Genomic DNA, 19390 nt, shown 5'->3' with positions numbered 1-19390 from the left:
TAAGCCCTGGGCTCCATCCCCAGAAGCACATGAAATCGGGTATGGCAGTGCCCTTCTGTAATAAGTATCAGTGGGCGGGGACAGCTAGCACCGCCCTTCTGTAATCAGCATCAGTGGGCGGGGACAGCAAGCACCGCCCTCCTGTAATCAGTGTCAGTGGGCGGGGACAGCAGGCACCGCCCTCCTGTAATCAGCGTCAGTGGGCGGGGACAGCAAGCACCGCCCTCCTGTAGTCAGCGTCAGTGGGCGGGGACAGCAGGCACCGCCCTCCTGTAGTCAGCATCAGTGGGCGGGGACAGCAGGCACCGCCCTCCTGTAGTCAGCATCAGTGGGCGGGGACAGCAGGCACCGCCCTCCTGTAATCAGCACCAGTGGGCGGGGACAGCAGGCACCGCCCTCCTGTAATCAGCGTCAGTGGGCGGAGACAGGAGAGTCATCGGAAGTCTAGAGTTATCCTCGGCACATATCAAGTCCATGGCCAGCCTGTGCTACATCAGAACCTGTCGAGAGAGAGGATGAGGGCTGGAGCAACGTCTCAGAGGTTCAGAGTACTACTTGCTCTGTTTTCTGAGAACTATTCAGCTCTCAGCACTCACACAGTGGCTCACAATCACCTGTAACTCTAGATCCCAGTCTCCAGGGGATACGATGCCTTCTTCTGGCTTCAGGCACTCGTATGGGACACACACACACATACAGGCAAAACACTCATAGAGCCAAGAATAAAATAAACATATAAAAACGTAGAGACATAATTCCCGTTCTATATCACTGGAAACACAGCTTCACCAAACTCTGGGACAGGCTGAACCATGACAAGGACATTATTATGGGCCCCTGACATCGACAATAGTCAGTGCCCCCAATCCATGCCCAGAATACAAGAAACAGGCCTGGGAGGTGGCTCAGTGGGCAAGAGTGTGCTTCCTGTGAAAGCAAGAGGACCTGAGTCCAGATCCCCAGCAATCACGATTGGCTGGCATGGCTGTGAGTGATGCTATCCTCAGAACTGGGGAGTGGGGTGGGGAAGGAAGATCCCAGGAGCTTGCTGAGAAGCCAATCCAGCTAGACAGTCAGCTTCAGGATCAAGAGACGCAGATTCCAAAAATAAGGTGGGGACAGACGGAGGAAAACACTGTCCATCTCTCTTCTGGTCTTTACAGGTATGCACACATGCTTGTGTACAGGCACGCACATGTGCCCATACAATACACACTTCATACACATGAAAAGGAAGAAAGAATAACTGAATCTCGAGAACTAAGGTGGCCCAGGACGACCAGGCTTCATACATGGAACTGGATTTGAGGGGACATTTGGAGTTGAAACCTTTTCTGTTACTACACTGGGAAAACAAGGACGTGCTTTGGAACAGGGTCAAGGGTGCTCTTGTTAGGAGGTGCAGCCACATACGTGAGGTTCTCAAAGACCTGGGCCTCTATTCCTCTTACCTTTCTTCATCTGCTTCCCATCAAGAGAGCTGAGAACCTTGAGAGGAAATGACGTCACAGGTAGTAATAACTGGACCACTAGCAAGACAGCAAGCTCAACATGTTTAGATGACAAGCGTGAACAGAGCATAAGCTGTAGAAATACCCCAAAGAAATAAAGGAAAGTACTGGTAGTGAATCAGAAGCAATCATAAAGAACCAAGTAAGGGTGGGGTGGAGGTGCTCACCTGTAGACGTAATTCTGAACGGTTTTATTAAATAAGAAACACAGAGACAAATGCAGAGTTAAAAGCCCAAGAGGTCAGGGCAGCAGCCAAGAGCTAAGACCAAGACCGCCTTCTTACCCCTCACTGTCGCTGTCGTCCTTCCCCTCAGAGAGAGACCTACTTCCTGTGTGTCTGTCTTTTGATTGACTTTCTGTTGTGCCTTCTCATTGGTTGTAAACCTAACCACATGACCTCCTCGTCACTGTCTGTCTATACAGACCTCCAGGTCTCCATGGTTGGTATTGAGATTAAAGGCATGTGTCACCATACTGGTGATGTCCTTGCACACACAGAGATCTGCCTGTCATGTGATCAGGATTAAGGGCGTGAGCTACCACTGCTATGGCTTGCTCTTAGCTCTGACCCCCAGGTAGCTTTATTTATTAACATAGAAATAAAATCACGTTTCAGCACAAATAAAAAATCACCATACTCACCAGCCCCAGCTTTGGGAGACAGAGGCAGGAGGGTCCTGAGCACAAGACCAGCCTCTGCTCAAAGCAAGTTCCTCATCTCAAAACTACAAAAGGAGCCAGGTGGTGGTGGTGGTGGCACACACTTAATCCCAGCACTCGGGAGGCAGAGGCAGGTTGATCTCTGTGAGTTTGAGGCCAGCCTGGGCTACCGAGTGAGTTCCAGGAGAGGCGCAAAGCTACAAAAGAGTAAAGAACATCAGCATAAAACTGTAAAGAGGGCTGGAGTTATAACTCAGTGTGTGTGAGTGTGTGTGTGTGTGTGTGTGTGTGTGTGTGTGTGTGTGATTTTTTTTTTTTTTATTTTATGTTCATTGGTGATTTGCCTGCCTGGCATTTTGTCTGTGTGCGGGTGTCAGAAGCCATGAAACTGGAGTTATAGGCAGATGGTGTGAGCTGCCATGTGGGTGCTGGGAATTGAACTCAGGACCTCTGGAAGAGCAGCCAGTGCTCTTAACCACTGAGCCATCTCTCCAGCCCCCTATATGAGTTCCTAAAAGGATAGAACTCGTTGAAATGAAGGAAGGTAAAATACAAACCAAAAGAAACATAAACCAAAACTGACTTTAGGCAAAAGATACTACTGGGTGAAGGGAGGTAGTAGATCAAAAATCTGTGGACACCTATCACAATACAATCACTGTGAAAAGCGATGGAGAGATGGCTTAGCGGTTAAGAGCACTGGCTGCTCTTCCAGAGGTCCTGGGTTTAATTCCCAGCAACCACATGGTGGCTCACAACCACCTGTAATGAGATCTGGTGCCCTCTTCTGGCCGGCAGGCATATATGCAGAGCAAACACAGTATAGATAATAAACCTTTTTTTTTTTTTTTTTTTTAAAGCAAAGATGGAATTATGTGTGTGTGGTATGTGCGTGTATGTGCGGGTGCCCGGGTGCCCACAGAGGCCAGAGCTGGAGGAGCTGGAGTTCCAGGTGGCTGACACAGAGACTGGTCCACTGCCGTCCTCTGGAAGAGCTGTACATGGTCCTTACCACTGAGCCGCCTCTCCAGCCCTGCTCCAGTTTTCTTCCCTGTTCTCTTCCCTCTGGGCATTCCTCATACCTTGCACAAACAAGATGACCTTTCCACGATGTCGAAGATGCTCTACTCTCCCTCTGCAGCCCAGCTCGAATTCCAAGGGCGATGATTATAACCCGCGCCTTCCGCGCTCTCAGGTCCCGCCCGCTGGCTTTGATCTGCTCCTTGGCCGAGCACGGCCCGGCTTAAGTACAGTTTTCGCTCCCTCCCTCAGGCCTGCTACCTGAGAGCTAGACCTGGCTTCAGGAAAACGTTTGGACTTGCTGTCTGGTCTCAGCTTAAAAAATCATTAACCCCCCGGGCCCCAGAAAACTGCCCGGCAAACACCCGATTTCTCTAAAACTCCGGTTTTCCTGAGCAATTCTGTGCTGTCTCCTGTTTCCCAGAATCACTGGGACCGTCTCCACCTTCACCTGACTGACCGGCTCCTTATTGCATAGGAAGCAAACTTTATTTTTACTTATTTAATGTGCGTGTGGTATATGTAGAGGTTCATGTGTGTGCGTGCATGTGTGCATTCATGTGTGTGCATGTTCATGTAGAGGACAGAGGTTCATGTTAGGTGTACTCCTCAGCCGCTCTCCATCTTATTTTTTTTGAGACAGGGTGTCTCACTAAACCTGGAGATCACTGGGTCAGCTAGATCATCGGTTGAGCTCTGGGGATCTGCGTGCCTCTGCCTCCTGAGGGCTGTGTTTACACACTGTGGCCACACCTAGCTTTTACTGGGGATCTGAACTCAGGTCCTCAGACTTCCCTGGTAAGGATTTTACCAACAAGGTCGTCTCCCCAGACCCCTAACTTAGTTACTTTAAATATTTTTATTATTTTTGATATGTGTAGGTGTTGGTGTTTGCATGTGTTTGTATGTGCTTGGGATGTCGACGTCTGCAAAAGTCACGCTTTGGACCCTGGAGCTGGAGTCACAGGTGGTTGTGAGCCACCTGATGTGGGTGCTGGGAACTGAACCGGGGTCCTCAGGGAGAGCAGCCAGTGCTCGTGAGTGCTGAGCCGTCTCTCCAGCCCCCCCCCCCATTTGCTTATTTTAAGACCCAGTCTCATGTAGCCCAGGATGGCTCCCAACTCACTATGTGGCCAACCCGCCTCCACCTCCCAAGTGCTAGGATTAGACACGGGTACCGCCACATTCAGCTTCCCTCTTTAAAAAGAATGCTAAGCAGGGGCTGGAGGGATGGCTCAGTGGTTAGCAGTGATGGCTGCAGGAACGTCCGACCTACGTTTGGCTCCCAGCACTGTGGTGGTAATCTAATTGTACTGAAATGTGATTTTGATTGTATGTTAATAAATAAAGTTGTCCGGGGGTCAGAGCTATTAGAGCCATAGCAAGAGTGTGGCGGTGGTGGCACACGCCTTTAATCCCATAGATCTCTGTGTGTTCAGGGATACAGCCAGCATTGGAGACATATGCCTTTAAGACCTAGGGGGCTGTACATTCAGACAGTGACGAGGCAGTCACGTGTTTGGGTTTACAACCAATGAGAAGGCAGAATGACTGGAAAATCGACTTACAGACAGGAAGTAGCTCTCTTTCGGGAAGCTGGGACACCGCAGGCGGAAGGGTGAGATTTTAGCTCTGAGCTCTGACCTGGTGGCTTTCTCTTTTACATTGTTTCTGTGTTTCTTATTTAATAAGACGGTTGGTTACATCAATACAGCACTCAACTTGGGAGGCCCAGGACTGCCTGTAACTCCAGCTCTGACACCCTTGTCTGGCCTCTGCAGGCACCCATACACACACTTGTGCAAGAATACACAAGCACGTGCACACGTACCCTTTGGGAGCCAGTTGCTTACAGACAGCAGCCATGCGGCTTCATTGCGTCCTTAATTCACAGAAGGGAAATGTCTCCTTTTCTTTTGTCGGGTCTTGCCAAAGCTTGGGCATGCTTTGCCAGACACTCTGGGCTGCTCTGTCTCAGTGATTTGATGCTCCTTACAAAGACATGGCTTTCTCCCTTCCTCTTCTGTGTCTTCCTCTCTAGGGCAGAGTTTTGCTTTTTTTTTTTTTTTTTTTTTTTTTTTTTTGGTTTTTCGAGACAGGGTTTCTCTGTGTAGCTTTGCGCCTTTCCTGGAGCTCACTTTGGTAGCCCAGGCTGGCCTCGAACTCACAGAGATCCGCCTGGCTCTGCCTCCCAAGTGCTAGGATTAAAGGCGTGCGCCACCACCGCCCGGCGAGTTTTGCTTTTAAACTGTAATAAAATTGTCCTCCAGCTTTAAGAAAGGAAGAAAAGGAGAGAGAGAGAGAGAGAGAGAGAGAGAGAGGGAGAGAGAGAGAGAGAGAGAGAGAGAGAGAGAGAGAGAGGGAGAGAGAGAGAGAGAGAGAGAGAGAGAAATCTTGGGCGGGGAAGCTGGCTCAGGGGCTAAGAGCACCAGTTGTTGCAGAAGACCCAGGTTTGGTTCTCAGCACCCATCTGACGCTCTCCACTGTCTAAAAACTCCACTTCCAGGGGATCTGACCCCCTCTTCTGCAGGTACTGGGAACTCACATGGTGCTTAGACACACATGCAAACACTCAGGCACATAAAACAAAAATAAATCTTTTTTTTTTTTTTTTTTTTTTTGGTTTTTCAAGACAGGGTTTCTCTGTGTAGCTTTGCGCCTTTCCTGGAACTCACTTGGTAGCCCAGGCTGGCCTCGAACTCACAGAGATCCACCTGCCTCTGCCTCCCGAGTGCTGGGATTAAAGGCGTGCACCACCACCGCCCGGCTAAATCTTTTAAAAGAATAGTAGCCCGGCATAGTAGCACACACTGTTAAAAACAGTACTTAGGAGGCAGAGGCAGGCAGATCTCTGTGAAATCAAGGCTAACCTGGTCTACCTAGCAAGTGCCACGCCAGTCAGAGGTACACTGTGAGACTGTCTCAAAACAAAAGAATAAGAAGACATGTCCTCTGTGTCCCCTTTGTCAGGTACTGTCTGCTTGTCTTTCTGTTACAGCAACATGTAAACCTCCTTTAAAATACATGGTGCTGGGTGTGGCTGGTACATGTCTGTAACCTGAGCACCCAGGAGGCTGGGGTAGGGGAATTGGAAGCTTAGGGCCAGCCTGGGCTACATAGAAAGACCCTCCCACCACCACCACCTAGAGCAAAGCTTCCAGAACTCTGTTACCTTGGTTTGCTTTCTACCTTTCTGGCCATTTGCACTCTCTCTGTTTGTCTGTGTGTGTGTGGAATATCTGTAGGTACACGTGTGTGTGGAATATCCATAGGTACATGTGTGGAGGTCGGAGGACATCAGATGTCCTGCTCTGTCCCTCTCCTCCTGAGGTGCCGGAGACAGAGTCACTCACTGAAGCTGGACCGACGCTGGGAAGCCCCCAGGAGCCCCTGTCTCTTCTTCCGCAGGGGTGTGGTTACGGTTGCACATGGCAATGCCCGGCTGTTTTCATGGGTGCTGGCAGTTCGAACTCAGTCTCATGCTATTCGGCAAGTGCTGTTCCCCACGGAGCCGCGTCCTCAGCCCTCTCTGTGTCTCTTTGATAGTCCCTCCTGACCTCACAATACTGGAGAGGTCACAGTTTAATCCTCGAAGGTCCTTCCCTGTCCATATTGCCTTGATGGCCTCAGCCAAGTCGGAGCTTTGCACCCCACATGCCTGCTGATCAATTTACATCTCAGCTTTGCATCTGACTCTGACCCTTGCCCCACTACCCACTTCATATCTGTCCTTAGCCGGCAGCAACACACCTCCCTCCCTCCCTCTCTGTCTCCTTTCTCTTCCTCTATCCGTCTCCTGTCTGCCTCTTGTGTTTATGATATTGGGGAGCAAACCAGGGCCTCAGCAACCTTGGCCAGTGCTCTAGAAAAGCACCCTGTGTCCAAGCTTCACCACAGTCCTTTTCTTTTTTTAATAAAAGTGTTTATGTACTTATCTGTAATTACTGTTATTTTTATGTGTATGGGTGCCTTGCTTACATGTAGATCTGCGTACCATGTGTACAGTGCCCGAGGAGGCCAGAAGAGGACGTCGGATCCCCTGGGACTGGAGTCACAGAGCTTCCACGTGGATTCTGGGAACAGAAGCCAGGTCTCTGGAAGAGCAGCCAGTGCTCTTTACCGCTGAGCCATCTCCCCAGCTTGTTTATTTATTGCGTGGGTGTGTACATGCCACTGTGTGTGTGTGTGGAGGTCAGAGAACAAGTTCTTCCTCCCAGCATGTTCCTGAGGGTCAGACGCAGGTCATCAGGCAGCTCCAGCCTTTGCTCAGCGTTGACCTCTCACTGCCAGCCCCCCGTCCTCCTCTTAGGTGCTCCCCATACACTTCAGGATTGGAGACTGAAGCCTCCGGCCTGCGTGCTCGGCAAGCACTCCGAGTTCTAGCCTCACCCCTTTTCCTTTAAACATTTTTTAATTTTGTTGAATACGCACGCATGTGTACACAATGTTGACGGGCACCTGTGTGCCATAGCACATGTGGAAGTCAGGGGACATTTTAATACAGTCGCTTCTCTTTCTACCTTAGACAATGAGCCATCTTACCAGCGCCCCTCCCCCCCACCTTTTTTTTTTTTATGAGATGGGGTGATGTAGTTTTGACCAGCCTTGAACTCAGCAAATCCTCCGTCAGTCTACTGAGGGCTGAGATTGTAGGCATGCAAGCATTAGACCCCAGGTTTTGAAATAGTTCTGTTTTAAAACATACATATTAAAACTACACACATGCCGGGCGGTGGTGGCGCACGCCTTTAATCCCAGCACTCGGGAGGCAGAGCCAGGCGGATCTTTGTGAGTTCGAGGCCAGCCTGGGCTACCAAGTGAGTTCCAGGAAAGGCGCAAAGCTACACAGAGAAACCCTGTCTCGAAAAACCAAAAAAAAAAAAAAAAAAAAAAAAAAACCAAAAAAAAAAAAAAAAAAACTACACACACATATCATATATACACATGGGGGGAGTAGTCTGTGTGAGGGTGAGTGAGAGTGGAGGCGGAGATGTCAGATCCTCCTGGGCTGACTTAGAGGCGGTTGTGAACCACCCAACATGGGAATTGAACTCCAGTCCTCTGAAGAGCAGCAGCACTGACTCGTAACCACTGAGTCATCTCTCTAGCCAAGACTCCAGTTCTAAGACCCAGCCCTGGAGGCGCCTGAGCTTCTGCCTTCTCGATGCCCACTTAACTGACTAACGCTCGCTGTGGTTTCTCTAGTGAGCTGATTAAGAAAACTGGAAACAAGTCACACGAAAGGGCTCTGCACGGAGAAGGGGTGACGCTTGTTTGCTTGTTGAAATGAGGCTGCTGGGGCTGGTCTTGAACTCTCATCCTCCTGCCTCAGCTTCTTGAGTGGTTGACATTAGAAGAATAAACCATCATGCTAGAAAACGATGGCTGAGTTTATTCGGGGCCCTGTTTAGGTTAACTATGTAATTACATAATTATGGACTAATGGTAATACTAGATGAAGAGAATGTTTTTTTGGAAAATTTAAAATGCCAAAATGGCAGAGAAACTACATACAAAAGGCGAAATAGTTGTCGATACCTTGGTAATGAGAGGCCTTCCCAGCAGAAAGGAGCATCGGTTTATGAGGTTTACAGTGAACCTTTACTAAGCCTTCGAGGATGTCATTCCAGACAGCAGGGAACTAGGCACATAGAGACAGCGGAAGAAGGAAAACCTCCACATGGTGACACACACATGTAACCTGGCACTCACACATGTAACCCAGCACTCACACATGTAACCCAGCACTCACACATGGTGACACATATGTAACCCAGCACTCACACATGTAACCCAGCACTCACACATGTAACCCAGCACTCACACATGTAACCCAGCACTCACACATGGTGACACACACATGTAACCCGGCACTCACACATGTAACCCAGCACTCACACATGGTGACACACACGTAACCCAGCACTCACACATGGTGATGCACACATGTAACCCAGCACTCACACATGGTGACACACACATGTAACCCAGCACTCACACATGGTGATGCACACATGTAACCCAGCACTCACACGTGTAACCCAGCACTCACACATGGTGACACACACATGTAACCCAGCACTCACACATGGTGACACACGTGTAACCCAGCACTCACACATGTAACCCAGCACTCACACGTGTAACCCAGCACTCACACATGGTGACACACACATGTAACCCAGCACTCACACATGGTGATGCATACATGTAACCCGTCACTCACACATGTAACCCAGCACTCACACATGGTGACACATATGTAACCCAGCACTCACACATGGTGACACATATGTAACCCAGCACTCACACATGGTGATGCACACATGTAGCCCAGCACACACACATGTAACCCAGCACTCACACATGGTGATGCACACATGTAACCCAGCACACACACATGTAACCCAGCACTCACACATGTAACCCAGCACTCACACATGTAACCCAGCACTCACACATGGTGACACATATGTAACCCAGCACTCACACATGTAACCCAGCACTCACACATGTAACCCAGCACTCACACATGTAACCCAGCACTCACACATGGTGACACACACATGTAACCCGGCACTCACACATGTAACCCAGCACTCACACATGGTGACACACACGTAACCCAGCACTCACACATGGTGATGCACACATGTAACCCAGCACTCACACATGGTGACACACACATGTAACCCAGCACTCACACATGGTGATGCACACATGTAACCCAGCACTCACACGTGTAACCCAGCACTCACACATGGTGATGCACACATGTAACCCAGCACACACACATGTAACCCAGCACTCACACATGGTGATGCACACATGTAACCCAGCACTCACACATGGTGATGCACACATGTAGCCCAGCACACACACATGTAACCCAGCACTCACACATGGTGATGCACACATGTAACCCAGCACTCACACATGGTGATGCACACATGTAACCCAGCACACACACATGTAACCCAGCACTCACACATGTAACCCAGCACTCACACATGTAACCCAGCACTCACACATGGTGACACATATGTAACCCAGCACTCACACATGTAACCCAGCACTCACACATGTAACCCAGCACTCACACATGTAACCCAGCACTCACACATGGTGACACACACATGTAACCCGGCACTCACACATGTAACCCAGCACTCACACATGGTGACACACACGTAACCCAGCACTCACACATGGTGATGCACACATGTAACCCAGCACTCACACATGGTGACACACACATGTAACCCAGCACTCACACATGGTGATGCACACATGTAACCCAGCACTCACACGTGTAACCCAGCACTCACACATGGTGATGCACACATGTAACCAGGCACTCACACATGGTGACATACATGTAACCCAGCACTCACACATGGTGACACACACATGTAATCCAGCACTCACACATGTAACCCAGCACTCACACATGGTGATGCACACATGTAACCTGGCACTCACACATGGTGACATACATGTAACCCAGCACTCACACATGGTGACACACACATGTAACCCAGCACTCACACATGTAACCCAGCACTCACACATGGTGATGCACACATGTAACCCGGCACTCACACATGGTGAGGCACACATGTAACCCAGCACTCACACATGGTGACACACGCATGTAACCCAGCACTCACACAGAGAGGTAAGGAGTGTCACTAAAGGGTGGGGCTAGCCTGGTCTAATACAGGGAGTTCCAGGCCAGCCAGGGCTACCCAGGGAGACCGCAGCAAAACAACACTAACATGGCTGGAGTTTGGAGCCCCAGATCCCATGTAAGAGCCGGGCAGGTGCAGCGGTCACGCTTACCCCAGCCGGGCGGGTGCAGCGGCCACCTGTAATCCCAGTGCTCAAGGGCAAGATGGCTAGGGCGACTAGCCAGAATCAGCCAATGCTAGGTTCAGTGAGAGTCCCTGACTTGATTTAAAAAGAAAAAAAGTGGAGAGGTATTGAGGAAGACACCCAATATCAACCCAGGCCTCCACACGCATGAGCACAAATGTACACATGCATCCACACACACCTTCACACGTGACCCCACATGTATATGTAGTGTATATATATCCCTCAAGCACAAACAAGCCAAGAAATTTTGAGGGAAAAGAAAGAACAAGAGATGATAAATCAGATCGCTGATGAAAATAGGTTTAAAAATAAATAGATATTGCCAGGTGCGGTGTCTATAATCCCAGGGAGGCAGAGGCAGAAAGATCAGGTATTCAAGGTATTTTTAGTAAGAGTTCAAGACCAGCCTTGGCTACACCAGACCTATGGACTCTCATATACTCTATGGCAAAAACAAACTGGCCATGATGGCACAGGCCTGTGTAAGTTCAGGGCCAGCCTAGACTACACCCTGAGGAGTGAGTCCCTGGCCGGCCGGGGTATACAGCAAGGCTGTGACTCAGAAGAGGAGGGAGGCTCTTTAGTCCGTTGTCAGCATGCTTTCCTTTCCTCACAGACTTTAGTTATGGGTCAGTGTCCACAGAGAACAGAGGGCAGTGGGTCCCCTGGGGCCAGACTTCCCAGCAGTTGTAAGCCGTCCAATCAGGTGCTGGGACCTGAACCCAGGTCCTCTGCAGAGCAGTATTTGCTCTTAATCCCCGAGCCATCTCTCTAGTCCCACTTTTCCTTCCTTTCTTTTTTTCTTTTTTCTTTTTTTTTCAGAGCTGAGGACAGAACCCAGGGCCTTGTGCTTGCTAGGCAAGCGCTGTACCACTGAGCTAAATCCCCAACCCCGCCCCCCTTTTTTTTTTCAAGACAGGGTTTCTCTGTGTAGCTTTGTGCCTTTCCTGGAACTTGCTTTGGAGACCAGGCTGGCCTCGAACTCACAGAGATCCACCTGGCTCTGCCTCTGGACTGCTGGGATTAAAGGCGTGCGCCACCACCGCCCGGCCTCACTTTCCCTTTCCTAATATATCATCTCTTTCCATTTCATGAAAAATAAAAATATATAAATATATATCCATTAGATGAACTCGCACATCACATACATATTCACCATGGAAACTCAACAATTAAAGTTTTCTTTCAAGAATTACAATTATTTAATGTGAGAAAACTATATCTGTAGATTAAAGAAAAAAACTCACACACCCTAACAGATATCAGTTCTTCCTGATTTAACCAATAATTCACATAAACTTGAACTATAGAAAGTGTTTTAAGACATTAAATTAAAATGTTGACTCAGCTGAGCTGGGTGTAGTGGTGTAACCCTAGCATCTGGGAGACAGAAGCAGAAAGATTTCAAATTCTGTGTGAGCCTGTGCTCATAATGAGACGCTGTTTCTACTACTACTAATGCCTGCTGGGCCAGAGGTGCAAATGCTTAGCATTTGAAAGTCCCTGAGTTCAATACACCCTCCCCACCACACACACACACACACACACACACACACACACACACACACACCACAGCAGCTGGAATTTTCTTTTTCTTTTTTCTTTTTTTTAAGAAACATGACTCATTTAAGAATATAGAGTGCTGGGTATTGGAGAGATGGCTCAGTGGTTAAGAGCACTGACTGCTTTTCCAGAGGTCCCAGGTTCAATTCCCAGCACCCACAACTCTCTGTGACTCCAGTTCCAGGGGATCTGACACCCTTACACAGACATACATGCAGGTAAAACACCAATGCATATAAAATAAAAATAAATGAATAAAAAAAAAGAATACAGAGCACTGGAAAGAGGGTTCTGAGGTTAAGAGTGTACACTGCTCTTGCAGAGGACCCAGGTCTGGTCACCACATTCAACTACCTCTAACTCCAAGGCATCTGATGTTCTCCGCGCTGTTTGTGTACCTGTTCAGGTACCTGCACAGCACAGGGTACACATAAACTCACACCGTGATGGCTATTCTTGGTTGTCAACTTGACTACACCTGGAATTATCAAAACCCAAGCTGCTGAATATCTGTGATGGATTTTTCTCAGCTGGATCGTTTGAAGCGGGAAGATTCGCACCTTCTGCTGCACATGGAAGAAAGACTTGCTATTTGCCTGCTCGACCTTTCTCCCTGGCAAGTTCATTCCTTCACTGCCTTTAGAGCCTACTGCAGGATTCCAACGCACACTGAAGACCAACGGAGACATCCTGCCTCATGGACCAAACAACTTTTATATCCTGGGGCTTTCCATCAGCAGACAGCATTGTTGGGATAGTCACACCATTATCTGTGAGTCACTCTAATAAATCTCATACATACACATATATTCACATAGATAGATATTCATGTTATCAGTTCTGTTTCTCTAGAGAACCCTAACACACACACACATAAATAAAGTATACATGGGACAGTAATCTGTAAAAAGAGTCCACCCTGAAAAACAAAATGAAACAAAAATAAAGAGCTAAAGGGTAGACAGTGCACCAAGCCTTAAGACAAAACACACAGAGATATTTTATTTTTTATTCACTTTCGAGACAGGGTCTCATGCATCCCGGATGGCCTCAAACTCCTAATCCTCCTGTGTCTGCCTCCCCAGTGCTCAGATGACATTCACATACCGGCATCCCCACTCTGTGTTGTCCTGGGGATCCGACACAGGCTTTGTGCATGTTAGACAATGGCCAACAACTCCACACCCAAGCCTAACCTCAGAGACTGTTAAGAAAAAGGAAGGGAAGAAGGAGAAAGGAGGGAGGGGAGGAGGGAGGAGGGAGGGAGGAGGGAGGGAGGAGGGAGGGGAGGAGGGAGAGAGGAAAGAAGGGCATGGCGGTGCAATGCCTTCAGTCCCATGCTGGGCAGATGGAGGCAGGTGACTCTGTGAGCTTGGGCCAGCCTGGTCTGCATAACAAGTTCCAGATCATCCGGGGCTGCAGTGAGTCTGATGCAACACAAAAAAGGAGCAATGAATGAACTAGGGCAGGAGGCTGGGGTGTGACAGAGATAAATATTTGCTAAGCATGGACAAAGGCTGTGGCTGGATCCTCAAAACAAAACCAAGTATCCGACAAACACAAGGACAAACAAGCCAACAGAAGAGAGAGAAAGCTTGCGAACAGGTCCACATGCAGCTGGACACAGGAAACGGGCAAGGCCGGAGCCGTGGGAAAGCCAACTTCCTTAGGAAAAGAGGGCTTCCCGGTCCGGCTCGCAGCTCCACAACCCCGAGTGCTCCACTGTCTCCAGCTTTTCTGTTTGTTTGCTCTTGGTTTTTTTGAGACAAGGTTTCCCTGCATAGGCCTGGCTGTCTTGGAACTAGCTTTGTAGACCGGGCTGGCCTTGAACTCAGAGACCTGCCTGCCTCTGCTGGGATTAAAGGCCTGTGCCACCATACCCCACTCCCAGGTTTTTGGTTTGTGTTTTTTAAATTCAACATTTGTGTTTTTATGAAACACAACAGAAACTATTTAGAAACTTTGTAGAGAAAACTTGTTTATAACTGGATGTGGTGGCACACACCTACAATCTCAGTTTAGGAGGCTGAGGCAGGAGGATTGCCAAGTGTTTTGAGGTGACCATGAGCTACATACTGAGTACCAAGCCAGCCTGGAAAGATGAAGCTAGCCCGGCAGTGGTGGCACACGCCTTTAATCCCAGCACTCGGGAGGCAGAGCCAGGCGGATCTCTGTGAGTTCGAGGCCAGCCTGGGCTACAGAGCAAGTTCCAGGATAAGCTCCAAAAGCTACACAGAGAAACCCTATCTCGAAAAACCAAAAAAAAAAAAAAAAAAAAAAAAAAAAAAAGATGAAGCTAGATCCGTTCCACACTCAACAAGGCGAACTTTCAGTGGGTTTAAGACGTAATGGAGGAAGCCAGATGATTCCCTCAGGGGTTGGGAGCACTGGCTGCTCCCTCAGGGAGCAGAGTTCAGCTCCTGGCCCTCACATCAGGATGCTGACAGCCACCAGGTTACCTGACGCCCTCTTCTGGCCCCCATGGGTGCCTGCACTCACATAACTACACATACACAAAATTGAAGAGAAAACATTTTCTCTTTAAAGATGTCGGTGGGAAGACAGGGTGCAGTAAGGTGGCTCAGAGGGTCCAGGTGCTTGCCACTAAGACTGAGGGCTTGATTTCCATCCTTGGGACCCGTGGAAGGGAGAAGAGAACAAGCTCTCACGTTGTCCTCTGGCCACAGACGCACGCCATGACATACACGGAGTAAAAATTACAATAAGGGAGGCAGAGAAGCCAGGCGGTGGTTAAGAGTGTGACTTCCAATACTCACAACCATTGTAATTCTAGTTCCAGGGGACACAATACCCTCTTTGGGCACTTATCCTCATGTGTGCGTACACACACACACACACACACACACACACACACACACACACACTTAAAAAATAATTTTTAAAAGAAAATCTTTGACTTAGGATGGGAAAGGTTTCTGTTTATTTGGTCCACATAGTTCTTAATCCTGGGGCTGGAACCCGGGGCCTTGTGACCCTTAGCAAGGACTCTGCCACTGCACTACACACCCACATTTTGTTTGGTTTTGACAGAGGATCCCACCAACTCCCCCAGGCTGGCCTAGAATTCACTTGGTAGTCCAAGCAGGCTTTGAACCTGTGATCCTCCTGTCCAGCTGGAGAAAGGCTCCTCTAACGAGAAATAACACATTAAGAAAAAAAATTAGATTTGCCAGAATGACACAATTGAAGGGGATAATGGCACATCTTGCATGAATGTCTGGGAAGAATAAAAAGAAAAGTAAATAGAAATGCCTACATGGAACAAAACACGGAATAGAAAGTCCTGCATTCTCCAGCTTGCCGGAAACCTGGGGAAAGGACACTGGAGACCAGCTGGAATCCCGGGAGCCTGTGGAAGCCACCAGAACAGCTTGAAAGGACAGGGGAAGCTAAGGCCATTAGTGAACAATGGTTCGCTCCTAGAAGGAAGGTCCTAACCCACAGTGGGAATAGCGGAGAACTGGTCTGAAACCCAGCATGTTGCCACAGGCAACAGAAGTCACAGTTGGAAAATTCATAGGAACAACGGTGCTAGTCTTGAGAACGTATCTCTTTTGGGAAACTGTGAGAAGTAAAATAATTGTTCCTGACAATAAACAGAAGAATCGGGAAGCGTTTGACTGTAAGAAGAACACATCAGGCCAGGTGTGGAGGTCACACCAGTAACCGAAGCACCCCAGGAGCTACAGCAGGAAGATAAGCAGTTCAAGGCCAGCGGACTACAGAGTGCATTGCAGGTTAGCCTGGACTGCAGTGTGAGACGATCTCACTTCGTGTGTGTGTGTGTGTGTGTGTGTGTGTGTGTGTGTGTGTCACACACACACCTGAGAGAGAGAGGAAGGAAGGAAGGAAGGAAGGAAGGAAGGAAGGAAGGAAGGAAGGAAGGAAGGGGAGGAGAAGGCTGGCGTGATGGACACATCTGTAATCCCAGAACTTGGAGGCAGGTAGACCGGGAACTCACGAAAGTCATTCTTCACTGCATGGAGAATTCAAGGCCGGCCTGAAAAGAACCAACAAAACAGAACGTCAGAATTCAGAAAACGGCAACTCACCGTAGTAACAGAAGATGGCGCCCTTGAGCTGGAAAAAAACTAGGAAAACCATGGAACCCTTTCCCATGGTCTTCTAAAGACGCAAATGTTAAAGGCTGATTTGGGAAGAGCACCCCCATTTGTTATCCAATGTCAAATGGTCAGCCCTGAAAACATACATACAGGAGTAACGTTGTTGTCGCGGTCATGAAGGTGGATACAAGTACTTAGTATAACGAAAGTTGTATTTTATTACTCTGGGGCATCACACAAGGTTCACACTCTACATTCCTGACTACAGTCCTAAGCCTCTGTCCCCAAGGCTGCTCACCTGTGTGACCTAACAGAAGTCTCTGATTTGAGGGTCAAAGGCATTTTTTACTATGCTTGTTACAATTATACAGGCTGAGCAGGTTGGATTTATGTATTTAGGAATGCAGGTGTTTATATGTGTGTGTGCGTTTGAATGTATGTACATACATACATACATGTGTGCCCACGCACAAACGTATAAAACAACTAAGTTTGATTTTGAAAGGGGGAGGGTACATGGGAGGGTTTGGAGGGGGAAAAGGGAAGAGATAGTGTAATTAGAATCTCAAAAAAATTATTAAAAAGAAAAAAGCTGGTTCAGAAAAAATCTGATAAATTAAATTTTAATAAAAAATTTAGTATCTATAATAAAGAAAAATAAATAAATAAATAAACTTAGTATCTAAAATTATAGTAAGTGCACACATGTGCATGTACACACACACACACACACACACACAAAGAACCACAATAAGTTTTGGTTTTTTTGTTTTAGTTTGGGTTTTTCCAAGACAGAGTCTCATTATGTAGCCCTGATTGTCCTGGATCTTACTCTGTAGACCAGGCTGGCCTCAAACTCACCGAGATCCACTTGCCTCTGCCTCCCAAGGGCTAGGATTAAAGGCATGCACCACCACACCTAGCTAGAACTGTAAGTTTTTATGATAGCAGGACAAATATTGTTTCAAAGCAGAAAATGAAATAAACTGACAAGGTACACAGCCATGGGGATGCTCTCTGTGCCCAGCTGCCCTCCAGGGTTAAAGGGCATGTTTCATGCTGCAGATAATGTTAGGCTTTTTCTGGGAATTTCCTTTAGGCAAAGGGAACCCCCTCACCCAAGGTCACCCCTTTTCCTCAAGGTGTTGACTGGCAACAGTGACTTCCATGCAGGTTATGAAGTCCTTATCAGCAGGTAAAGGTCCCTGAAGGGCCAGTCTGTTTCAGAGTTCATGTGTGGGCCAGCTGCTCGCTCCTGTGATCTGAACACTTGGGAACAGGACGATCAGGGGTTCACGGTCATCTCCAGCTACACAGCCAGTCTGGAGCCGGCTTGGGGGTACATGTGATTCTATCTAAAGACAACCACAGCAACCCAAAGAGATTTTGTTTCAACACTTCCTTATGGCATCAGCTGAGACCAAGGAGGCCAGTGACGTGGGGCAGCTGCCTCCAGCTAGCCCGAGAACCAACTGTTACATGGAAATTTTTCATTATCAAAACTTAAATGATATGAAATTTGACTTTGCTGAGACCCCAGCTTGCACTATATAGCCCAGGCTGGCCTAGAACTCACTATATAAGCAAGGCTCAGAAGGAACTCAAGAGTCTCTTGTTTCAGCAGCCCAGATGGGTTTACACTCCACCACACCCAGACGAAAAGTCAAATTCAAATAAATTATATTCAAAACCAAAGTCACAAACACCCAGCAGTTACCTTTCCTTATTACTGTGCTATCTCTGCTGTTATCTGTGTTCTGGAGCAGTCAGCCAGAGACGCAAGCATTCACAAACCGAAAGCAGCCAAAGGCTACAGATCAAAGTTTTTGTCCCGGAGAGAGCTGGTGGTTACCCATTAACCGCTGCTGCCTCCCTCCAGGTCCTCTTCCTCGGGTGAGGGCTCTCTCTAGCAAGCACCCGGCACACACCCTTCTCGCACAGTCAAATCAACAAAAAAGGATATCTAGGGAAAATCATGTGGAAACAGGGGGACAGAGACTAAGTCCGTCCCCTCCCTCAGAGAGATCAACCCAGGGCTAAGCATGGTGGACAAGCGTTCTGCTGCTGAGCCATAATCTCCACCCCAAATCAGAAATTCAAAAACTCAGAAACAATACAGTGGACCAGGAGAGTCTGCTCCTGTCAGTGCCTGCTGCTCCTCCAGGGGACTGAGTTTGGATCCCAGTGCCCACGTGACCGCCCAGAACTGCCTGTAATTCCAGTTCCTGGGGTTGCTGACACTTCTGCCGCACAGACACACACACCTACGCATAGTAAATATAATAAAAATAAATCTTAAAAAATGAAACCTGCTGGGCGGTGGTGGTGGTGGTGGTGGTGGTGGTGGTGGTGGTGGTGGTGGTGGCGCACGCCTTTAATCCCAGCACTCGGGAGGCACAGCCAGGCAGATCTCTGTGAGTTCGAGGCCAGCCTGGTTTACAGAGTGAGATCCAGGACAGGCACCAAAACTACACAGAGAAACCCTGTCTCAGAAAACCAAAACAAAAAACTAAAAAACAAACAAACAAACAAACCTGAAATCAGACAATTTAGTTTAAACATACAAATTTGGTGCCTAACAAAAGAAATACAAAATAGTGAAATAGAATTAATATTTACAACTATAATTCAAATTCAGCCACACTTTTGTGGAGGGAAGAAGACTTGATTTG

At 48.2% G+C, this 19390-nt stretch overlaps 1 long non-coding RNA gene across 1 annotated transcript; it reads right to left on the bottom strand.

The window, feature by feature from the left end:
- Window positions 1-15551: 15551 nt before the first annotated feature.
- LOC121824320 (uncharacterized) lies at window positions 15552-18977 on the bottom strand. The gene is made up of 2 exons (XR_013046585.1): window positions 18436-18977; window positions 15552-16654 (listed from the first exon to the last, which is right to left on the bottom strand). It is a non-coding gene; the product is annotated as an uncharacterized LOC121824320 (long non-coding RNA).
- Window positions 18978-19390: the final 413 nt, after the last annotated feature.

The sequence above is a fragment of the Peromyscus maniculatus genome, chromosome 20 (assembly GCF_049852395.1).
Source record: "Peromyscus maniculatus bairdii isolate BWxNUB_F1_BW_parent chromosome 20, HU_Pman_BW_mat_3.1, whole genome shotgun sequence".
In the NCBI taxonomy this organism is placed as follows: Eukaryota; Metazoa; Chordata; class Mammalia; order Rodentia; family Cricetidae; genus Peromyscus; species Peromyscus maniculatus.
Note: the sequence above shows the minus strand (reverse complement) of the source record. Positions and strands in the feature narration are given on the sequence as shown.